General features: G+C 41.4%; 1 pseudogene; it reads right to left on the bottom strand.

Moving 5' to 3' along the window:
- Nucleotides 1-760: 760 nt before the first annotated feature.
- LOC148543726 (uncharacterized) lies at nucleotides 761-1,370 on the bottom strand (annotated as a pseudogene).
- Nucleotides 1,371-10,308: the final 8,938 nt, after the last annotated feature.

Here is a 10,308-nt window from a genome sequence, read left to right as displayed (position 1 = left end):
GCGTAATCCGAAGAGACTTCTCACTCGACATCCTCGTCCTACGAAGAAACGATATTGGAGCTCCCACTCCCGGGGAAGGGAAGCTCACCCCAACTGGGAGGGCTTATACCAGGTCAAGGGAGTGATCGACAAGGGAGCCTACAAACTTGAGCGTCTCGACGGGACCGAGGTACCGAGAACATAGAATGCCACCAACCTGCGACAGTACTACACTTAAGATAGACTTTTGAAGTTTTAAGTTACCCTTCCCTTGTACTTCTTTATTTCATTAATTAATTAAGTGTTTTTCTCGAGTACTCTTTCCCGCCCACATGGGAGGGTTTTAACGAGGCTCGATATTTTAAATAAAGTTTATTTTACCTCCTCCTCTCTATTTCGGAAAACGATAAACCCCTTCCAAAAACGACAAGGAGCGAACGGCCACCACCGGGGACTGATCACCCCCGGGGCCCAAAAACGGATATCCACACAACACGGTTAAACGGCCTAACGATGGCCTACCCCTCCCAAGCATTATGAGTCACACAAAACGACTCAAGAATAAACGACTTGGTCATAATACAAACCTTTAATTAGCAAGATAAATGGCCCGAACGGCCTAAGACACAAATTCGTTAAAGTACCTAAGTCACAAAACACGGCCAAACAGCCAGACACCAGCAAAAAGTCACAAAACACGGCCAAACAGCCAAAACACCAACAAAAAACTACAAGTTCTCAGATCGGTACGAATACAACCAAAAGATACATTAAAAGCCTACTAAAGGTCGACGATCTGGCCATCTTGGACGGTCTTATACGCCCCCATCATGGACACATCGGCTTCCGGCGCAAGAACCCGAGCCTAAGCCCTCATCGTCTCCTCGGTAGCCGAGATAGCCTCCTTTACATCAGCCAACAGCTCCGCCTTCTCCTTCCTCAGCCCCTCAGCCTCGGCCTTCAAGGCGGCCGCCTCAACATTCAAAGTACCCACCTTGGCAAGGAGTACGGCAGCCTGAGACTCGGCATCAGAGGCCCTCTTTCGTTCACCCCCTCAACTGAGACAAAAGTGAGGTCTCAACTTTGGATAAGCGCAGCAACTCGTCACCCGCATCCTCAGAGGCCTTCACTGCCTTCTCCCTTGCCGTCTCCGACACCTCGAGCTGCTCCTTCATCTTGGCCACCTCGGCATGGGACTGACGCAGTTTCTTGTCCAAGAGACCCACCTGGGCCATCACGGGCTTAGCCTTTCGAACAATAACAGCAGAGCGGAGGAGGGCACGATATACCGACTTCGCCTGAAAGGCCACATCGCACTCACTAAAAAATTCTTCAGTGTCGGGCATCAGGTATTGGTCAATGAAGGCCGGAGCATCGAAACTCCGGTCCATCACGGAAGGTACAACACCCTCCTCCTCCTCCTCCAAAGTCTCGCCACTAACCTCCTCCTACCTCCTCCACTTCCGGGAAGCCTCAACAGCCGAGACAACAACAACTTCTTCCTCCCCAGCCGAAACCATTGGGACCGAAGTAACATGACCGCCACCCCCAACCGCAGCCGAGGCCAACTCCTGGGAAACATCCCGGGAATCCCCAGCAGGACGGGATGAAGGGGTGGAAGGAGAAGCCGCTGACGAATCCTCCCGATCCATAGCAGCCTTCAACCTCGCTAAAGTCGTCAAACCGCCAGCCATCTCAACTGAAAAAAGGAAAAAGAAACATGGAAGTGTCCAACTCGGCAGCCAAAAAAAAAAAATACACACCAACAAAAGTCCGGCAAGCGACCGGGTCCCCCCATCAAAAACCAGAGGACACCAGTGATGTCCCGATCCTCCGGGGACAAGAACTCTTGAGTAAACCGCGTCAGAATCGACGGCCCCCGCGCTGAAGTTCCAGTACGTCGGGAACCGACGCTCCTCTTCCAACGTCAACCAGAAGGGATGATGCCCCCTAGCAGGACGCACCTTGAAATACCCCCCCTTGAAGCCATGGAAGGAATCCTCATATAAACTGAAAACACAATGATGAGGCTGGGCCTTAAATGACATATACCCCCTTCTTATACTTTCCCTCTTTGGTAGCAAGGTGCATAAGAAAAGAAAAAGGAAAACATTTATTGAAGCGGGGAGCTCCAGGCACTCGCACACAAGCTCGAAAGTTCGTATCGCCGCCCAACTATTCGGATGCAGCTGAGACAGCGCCACAGAGCATCGGCTTAACAACTGCTAAACAAAAGGCAAAAAAGGAAGCCGCACGTCAAGCCGAGTAAACATTGCCTGATACACCCACATCCAGTCCGGAATGGTCGGCGAGTCAAGGTTGGTATAGCAAACCCTCTCGTTGACCCCGGGGAGGGCGAGCTCGTACTGGCGCTCAACGTCACCACCCCCACAAACAGCCCCCTGATCACGGAGCCGCTGAAGGTACGCTCCATCATCTACAGCGGCCTTCCCCAAACATCACTAGTCACCCAAGAATAAAGGGAGGGAACACCCCCGGCCGGGATCACCAGAGCACCCACACCATCAGTCCTCCGCCGAGACATACCTAAAACAGAGATGAGCACCACCATCAGCCCAACCACGCGGCAAAAAATGGCGAAGAAAACAGAAACAACGCTACTACCTACCACAAACTACACCTAACACAGTGGTGCTCATCCCCCCAAAGATAAAACCCACCACCCTATCCGAAGTAATACACCAAAAAGTAACAAACAAAAATAAACAGAAACACAAGAAGCAAGCAACACAGATTACAAGGGTAAAGGAAAAAGAGCACCAACCTGATGAATTGAGCGTGAATTCGGAAAGCGCTAAAACAAGAAGTAAGAGCACAAAAGCAACGAACAAAAGACACAGAAAGCACCAGAATGAGGAAGAAGAAAGAAGGTTCACAGGACAAACAAAAACAAAAAGAACTAAGAAATGAAACGAACGAGGGAAGGAAGGAAAAAACCAAAACGGTTTCGAATGGAAAAAGGACAAAAATACCCCAAAAAATAAACAAAGCACGAAGGGGGTAAAAATAGAAAGCAGCCCAAGCGTCCCCTCACAATAAATGCTCTCTCTAAAAGCGCAACTGACAGCACGCCTCAAAAAACGAAACGGGCGCAGGAATACGAAAAGTTTACATCAACCAACGACACGAACTCCAAAGGTGATGAACCTTAGCTAAACCCCAAACTTGGTCCCAAAGCGCCAACCCCCCGCGTGAGCAGGCCCATCGACCGAAATCCTCGTACCGAAAAACTGAGAAAAACCACGAACGGCAGAAACCATATCCTCCAACGACGGAGACCAACCTCGCTCGCTCTCCCGCTGCAGGGGTAACTGTTACAGATTCGGTCCACGAATTCCACACCTGGAACGATCTCTGAACCCGGTTATCCGGGTCTGAACCGCATCGCCCTTCTTAAAGGCCCGGAACCGGCCCACTAGAGAGCTCCTAACCAACAATCAAATTCAAATACCTCCCTTATCTTAACCAGATAAGATAAGATAAGATAATTACTATCACCTATATAAAGGGGAGTCCCAAGCCCCTTAGTTATGTCATTCACTCCACATACCATATACTTCTCAGATCCATTCTGACTTGAGCGTCGGAGTATCTTTGTAGGTACCACCCACCATCGCTCCAGCCAGACGATCCGACATCCGCCTCGACCCGCAAGTTTCCGATCCATCTCTCAACCCGTACCGGAGCGTTCCAGTTCAGTGTTCAAAGAGGTTTTTAATAATATTTAGGTAAGAAAAATAGTAATTTTGTTTTAATAACATGTTATGATTTACACTTTTGTATAAATATTTACTGTAGATATAACTAATTTATCAATAACTCTACTTTTAGACTTGAAATGAAATGTGTAATAGGGAGCATAACATCATATGCCAATTGCTTTTCTAATGAGATTAGTAAAATACTAGGTTTTCGATAAATTTTTATTAGTCTTTTGATATAAAGTTTAATGTAAAATTGATATACTACTATTACAGTTATATACATTCTTTTTTTTTATGTCTCTTTTCTTATGATTCAAGAATATTAAAGACTTTAAACTGTTCTATTTGTATTTTACTTTGAATAAAGATTAAACAACATATTCAGTAGATTTATTATATAATAATAATAATAATAATAATATTATACTAAACTTGAAAATTTTATAATTATAAAATATTATTTTTGATTTACTATATCAAATTAAAATATAAATTTGTATATCACATGGATTTAACACTAATACATAATAAAGTGTCATTTTTTCAGTTTTTTAATTTTACTGTTGTAATTATTTTTTTATATATCTTCGATACATTTTATTTAAAAAGTATCCAGATATATCTTGTGTATCTAGTTATGTATAAAAAAAAGTGATGGCAACTATATAATAGGAAATCGATTGAAGGAAATAATGTACAAATATTTAGAAACGTAATATTCTTGTCATATCCTTGGATCCTGCAACAATTAGGAAATAAAATAACTAAATAAGTCATATTTTAGTCAAGATTAATAATTTATGTTGAAAATGTTGAAATCTTAGTAGCACCAATATTGGATTTGGAAAATAAAAGCATGACTGTTGGAGAGTAGATCATTAAAGCACAATATTAGTTTTTACTTTTAAGGTTGACATTTTCTTTACGATGTCAAGGAATTCATTGTTATCCATTTGTTACGATGGTGAAATAGTGTATGACGAAGAAGGTTCTATAGCTTTTAGATCCGGACAACCGATATTCACTTATATGACACCAGAGCTTTACAGTTTAACAGCTTTGAAGAATTTGATATTGCATTCTGTTGGGCAGCAAGAGGAAAAAAGGGTGAAAAAGATTTACTATAGATATCCGACCGAAGTAGATGGCAGTTTGTTTTATAAAAGGTATGTTACACTCGTATTGTCTCTGTTACTATTATTTTATGAGATAACGGTTGTGAGAAATATGTTTGTTGTGTTGAATTAGGTACCGTTTGCGCGAGGACGAGGACGTACGGCTCATACGGTCATGGCACAACCGATGGACAAATGTTCATCCGTTGGAATTATTCGTGTATCTCGTTGAGGTGGGTGGCCGAGGATCATCTGCAGATACTGTCGATAATAGTCCGTTGAGTGGAGCTGTTAGACGAACTATCAGAAGAACTATGGTGGACCTAAATATGCCACCTGAGGGGAGTCAGGAGGGATCTAATGTTGAAGCTTGTAATGTTGACTTGATGGACAATGGGGTTTAAAGTCATGATGGTTCTGCTATTAGAGATCTGATGATGGATTAATATAAAGTTAACCCCGATGACGTAGACGATGCCGATGAAGAACCAGTTGAAATTCCCGATGATGGTGATGAGGAAGAAGAGATGAACTACTACAGTGACACTCAGATCGCTCTTACACAGTCGCCATCTCTCGATCATATGACCGGCCGGATCATTTCACGAGGTTGAATCTCGATGCAATGACTTCGGATTGGTCGTTTTCCCAGGGAGGCCCTGAAAAGGATCCAAACAATGAGTTTAAGATTGGACAACAATTTAAAGACAAGGAAGAAGTGATATTGGTAGTTAAGCAGTACAGCATTAGGAGGGCTATGGATTACAAAATAGTAGAGAGTGACCAGTTGAGGTACAATGCACAATGTATCCCGTTCGGCACCGTTGTAATTGGAGTATACTCATATCATATCGCTGGAAGCAAGAAAAGTGGGAGGTTAGGAGATACAAGGAGACTCATTCTTGCATGCAAACTTCGATGGGACAAGACCATAGTAAGTTGGATTCGAAGGTGATTGCGCAATACATCCTCACGATGGAGAGCCTCCTCACCACCCTGCCTTCTGCGCCCAGCACCGCGCCTACCTCTCCCCCTGGCTCTCCCCCGCCCCCTACCTCTCTCACCTCCTACTGCTGGCCTCATCTCTAGAAGGTGACCGTCATCCGGCTGATGCAGATCTAGAGCAAGTGGATGGTGCGTGGGCAGATCCTTTGGCACAACTCCAGCCGCCATTAGGTGCTGGTCACCTAGGCTAAATAACTGTGTGCGCCCACTGAAGGTACCAAGTCATGTATGCGAGCGACGGACGCATGTCTATATGATGGTGTATAGGCAGATGATGGTGGACCCGAGCATCCCACAACTCATGCCAGCGATCAAGAAGCTGTGGGAACCACTCTCCACGGCCAAACCGACCATCCAACCTGTGCATGTCGTCTATGTTCAGTGGCCTGGTCGGAATGTGCTGCAGGCCATCGAATTGACGTACGACTCGGTCCACCTGATGCCACTCGACGATAGCAAAGCAAAGCAGCGGACATACAACCGCCGATGACGCCTCCGCCTCAGCTATCGCAGGTGGAACTATACCAATCAGCTGTGGGTCAGCATACGGCGTCCACTCAACCTGTTCGCAAAACAAATATAAATGACGACATTCAAATTTTAAATAAAACACTAATTAAAAGTACATTAAACTTAACTACGTAAAACTTGAATATTCTGCACTTACATTCAACGTCCCAATCCCGTTCAAGGTACATCTGTAATGCCTAAGCCTGCTCTTGCCCGTGGCATTGTCCGGTCAGTACTGAACCCACCTACAATGCCAACCACAATATTATTTTATCCCTCAATATAATTAACTTAGTAATAATAACATAAAAGATTATTATAAGTATCTATAATACCTCTCTAGTAGGGAAAATCGACGAGTATCAAAGCCGTCAGGCCGTATCAGCGGAATGCGGTGATAAGCCCAGGACAACAGCAAGCTGACGCACCCTCCCAAATTGCACTGGCCATGTTTCGTGGCCCAACACATCTGGCGATACAGCCATGCCAGGACCGCTGAACCCCACAATAACCGACCACACCTCTCAAGGTCCTCCAGTAGTGGGAGCCACCTGATGTGCACCTGAGAGTCAGAGGCATCCGGGAACATGATACCCCCTATCAGCTGCATGATGTACCCTCTCGTGTACCTCATCAGGCGCTCCTCTGTAGCGTCCTACTCCAACTCTCCACAAACTGTGTTCTAGAACCACGTGAGCTTCACCGTCCACTTCGTCTGTGACTAACGGTCATCTGGGCCCAGAACAACCCCGAGTAGCTGCTCACATATCTCCTCAATCATGCGTCCCTGATGGTGCTGCTCCCACCCACCGATGCACCCACTCACAGGATCACTGTCAATCCTAAGCCCCAGCTGATAGGCTACGTACTGCAGGGTGATAGTCATCTCTCCGCACGGTAGGTGAAACGTGTGGGACTCAGGTCTCCACCTCTCTATCAAAGCCAAAGCAAGCGGCTAATCGTGCTCGAACTCGACCATATAGGCCACATACTCAAACCCAACTCGTCTGAGATATGGCTTAATCTGCTCCGGTGGCTGTGCCATCAAATTTCGCCTAGTGCACAATACCCGAGGGGCCTACCAAACGGAAACAAAAAACACAAAAAACGGAAAAGGTTAACACATAAAATTAGAGTTTCACTGCTAATTAATTATAACAAAAAAAAAAGTTTAAAAAGTGTACTACTTTATCAAGCCTGCCAGCAATGTGCTCAGCGTGATCCAGTCTATACATCTCACTCTCGTAACCCAACAGCTGCTCCTCCATCTAAATACAATCCAGTAAAATAAAATCATAAACACTAAACTCACCTTTTATGTTAACAAAATTATTAAATAAAAAAATATTTAATTATTTGACTCGGCTTATAAATTTAATAATTCTTATTCTTTCCCAACTAACTGAATTCTAAATTTTTCAAATCAAAATTTTTCTCATCCAACTTAACTTGATTAATTCTTCTGCTAATTACCTTCTGAGTCACAACTTAAACTAATTATTCTAACTAAACTAACTAACAATTTATTTTGCTATACTAATTACCAAGTTATAGACAATAAACAACAGCTATACTTAAAAATAATTACATAACAAAGTTTAACTAACATAAAGAATAATTAACAGTAAATCTAACTAACATGTCATCAGTAACTCTGTAACTCTAACTAACAAACAACCTATAACTACTAAATTATTTTAACTAACATGTCAACAGTTTCGTTAACTAAGCTAAAAAAACTAACTCTAAGTAAGCAAAAAATTTAACTGTAATTAAACTATTATTTACTGACCTGAAACTAAGAATGTCGTCTGCAATGAACTTTACGTGCGTCCAAAAGACAGGATAAAAGAGGAAGATAGTGAATTTTTAAGAGAGATTGTACAAGAATAGGACAAACACAAATGGTCCCACTACGTTTATATAATATGCCGAACTCTACATAGAGTTCGCCGGGGGTGCGGCGAACTCTATATAAATTATGAGGCCTGCTACACATACAAGTCTTTTTGACTTACAAGTCTTACAAGTTGGCACAAGCCCAACAAAAAACACACATTACACTTCTACATTCAAGAGTAAATAAACGCACGTTATTCAACCACTTCCTGTTTCCAAAGTGCGCTACTTACCATGCATTATAAACGACTCTTCTTTTTCTTCCTCCATGAAAACGAGTTTCTTGCCAAATTTGAAGATAATGGAACTTTAGAAATACACCCAAACGATTACAGAAATACACTCAAACGATTACAGAAATACACCCAAAGGATTACAGGAATACACCCAAACGGTTACAGGAATTCACCCAAACGGTTACAGGAATTCACCCAAATGATTACAGAAATACACCCAAAGGATTACAAAAACTACACCCAAAGGATTTAAGAAATACACCCAAAATTCGTTGAAGTACACCTTATGCATAATTCAGAACTCTTTCTCTTTCTCCTCCTCATCTTCTGCTGCTTCTTCTTCTTCAAAAACAATTTCAGAGCTTGATGTCAAAAAACAATGGAAATCGAGAATAATGAAAAAAGAAAACAGAGAGAAAAGCACGTAAATGAAGAAGGAGAAAGAGAAGGCAAGAAACGAAAGAAAAGAAGAAGAAGAAGAAGAAGAAGAAGAAGAGGAAGAAGAACGTGCAGCAAGAAGAAGAAGAAGGTGCAGTGAAAACGTGCAGTAATGGTTGAAGAAGGAGAAAGAGAAGGCAAGAAACGAAAGAAGAAGAAGAGAAAGAGGAAGAAGAACGTGCAGCAAGAAGAAGAAGAAGAAGGTGCAGTGAAAACGTGCAGTAATGGTTGAAGAAGGAGAAAGAGAAGGCAAGAAACGAAAGAAAAGAAGAAGAAGAAGAGGAAGAAGAAGGTACACTTGTAAAGACTTGTATAAAAAAACGCTTGTATGTGGAAAATTTCTCATAAATTATAGAGTTCGTCGGGGGTACGGCGAACTTCTCCTAATTACCAAAAAAAAAATCGCATCCTGGTAATTAATGCTAGAAAATGGGATTTGGGGAATTAATTATTTTTTTATTTTATTTGACAAAAAAATCATAAAATCTTAGTAGCACCAATAACAAAATAAAAATATTTGATAACAAAAAATAGCTAAACATAATTAAAATTTATTTTATTTAATATTTATTAAGTCAAGTACCAATTAATTTTTTATTACATATATCATAATTATTTGACAAAATAAATTTTTATCCTTTATGTTTAACATATTAAAAAACAATTAATAAAATGCAAAAGTAATTTACTTAATCAATAAATAGGTCAGCGTTATCTTAATTGAAAATGGACTAAAATTACAAAAATACAAATTTTTTTTTTACTAAAGATAAGAGACTCGAACCTGCAACCTCTTAATTGAGTATGGAGAGACTATGCCATTTGAGCTATAACTCATTGGCTGCAAAAATATAAATTAACTTGATAACTTACTAAATTATAATTTAAATCATTTTTAAGATAAGATAAGATATTATTAAGATTGAATAAATTTTCGGTTTATATTGTATTAAATAATAGGGATCATATTTAAATTTAATCACCCCTTTCTCATTTGCGCGTTTATGTATCTCTCTTAAACTCAAACCCCACTCTCTTCGCGCCATCTCCCTCTTCTTTCAATCTTCGGTGACTGAAATCTGCGTTCCAGGTTCGGTTCTAAGTTCTAACACTCTAGCGGTTATTATCATTGTTAATTAACTAATACTGCCATTAAATTAGCTGTGATTAGGTATCGTTTTCTAGCACTGAATATACTGAACTCATTGATCAGTATACAATTGCTTAGTGCTTAACAGTAATTTTACTAATTCTAATCTTTATTGGCACTTCTGCAAATAACGAAAGGTTTCTTTTAAATAATCTTAAAATATTGGACAGAGAACGTAGCTTTAAAGTTTAGAGTTTTCAAATTTGACTTTGCTTTAGCTCAAATCCTTAAAGTTTCAATTTTTCAAATAT

This window comes from Arachis ipaensis, chromosome B9, assembly GCF_059453495.1.
Source record: "Arachis ipaensis isolate K30076 ecotype BB chromosome B9, ASM5945349v1, whole genome shotgun sequence".
Classification (NCBI taxonomy): Eukaryota; Viridiplantae; Streptophyta; class Magnoliopsida; order Fabales; family Fabaceae; genus Arachis; species Arachis ipaensis.
This window is presented reverse-complemented; position numbering and strand designations above follow the sequence as displayed.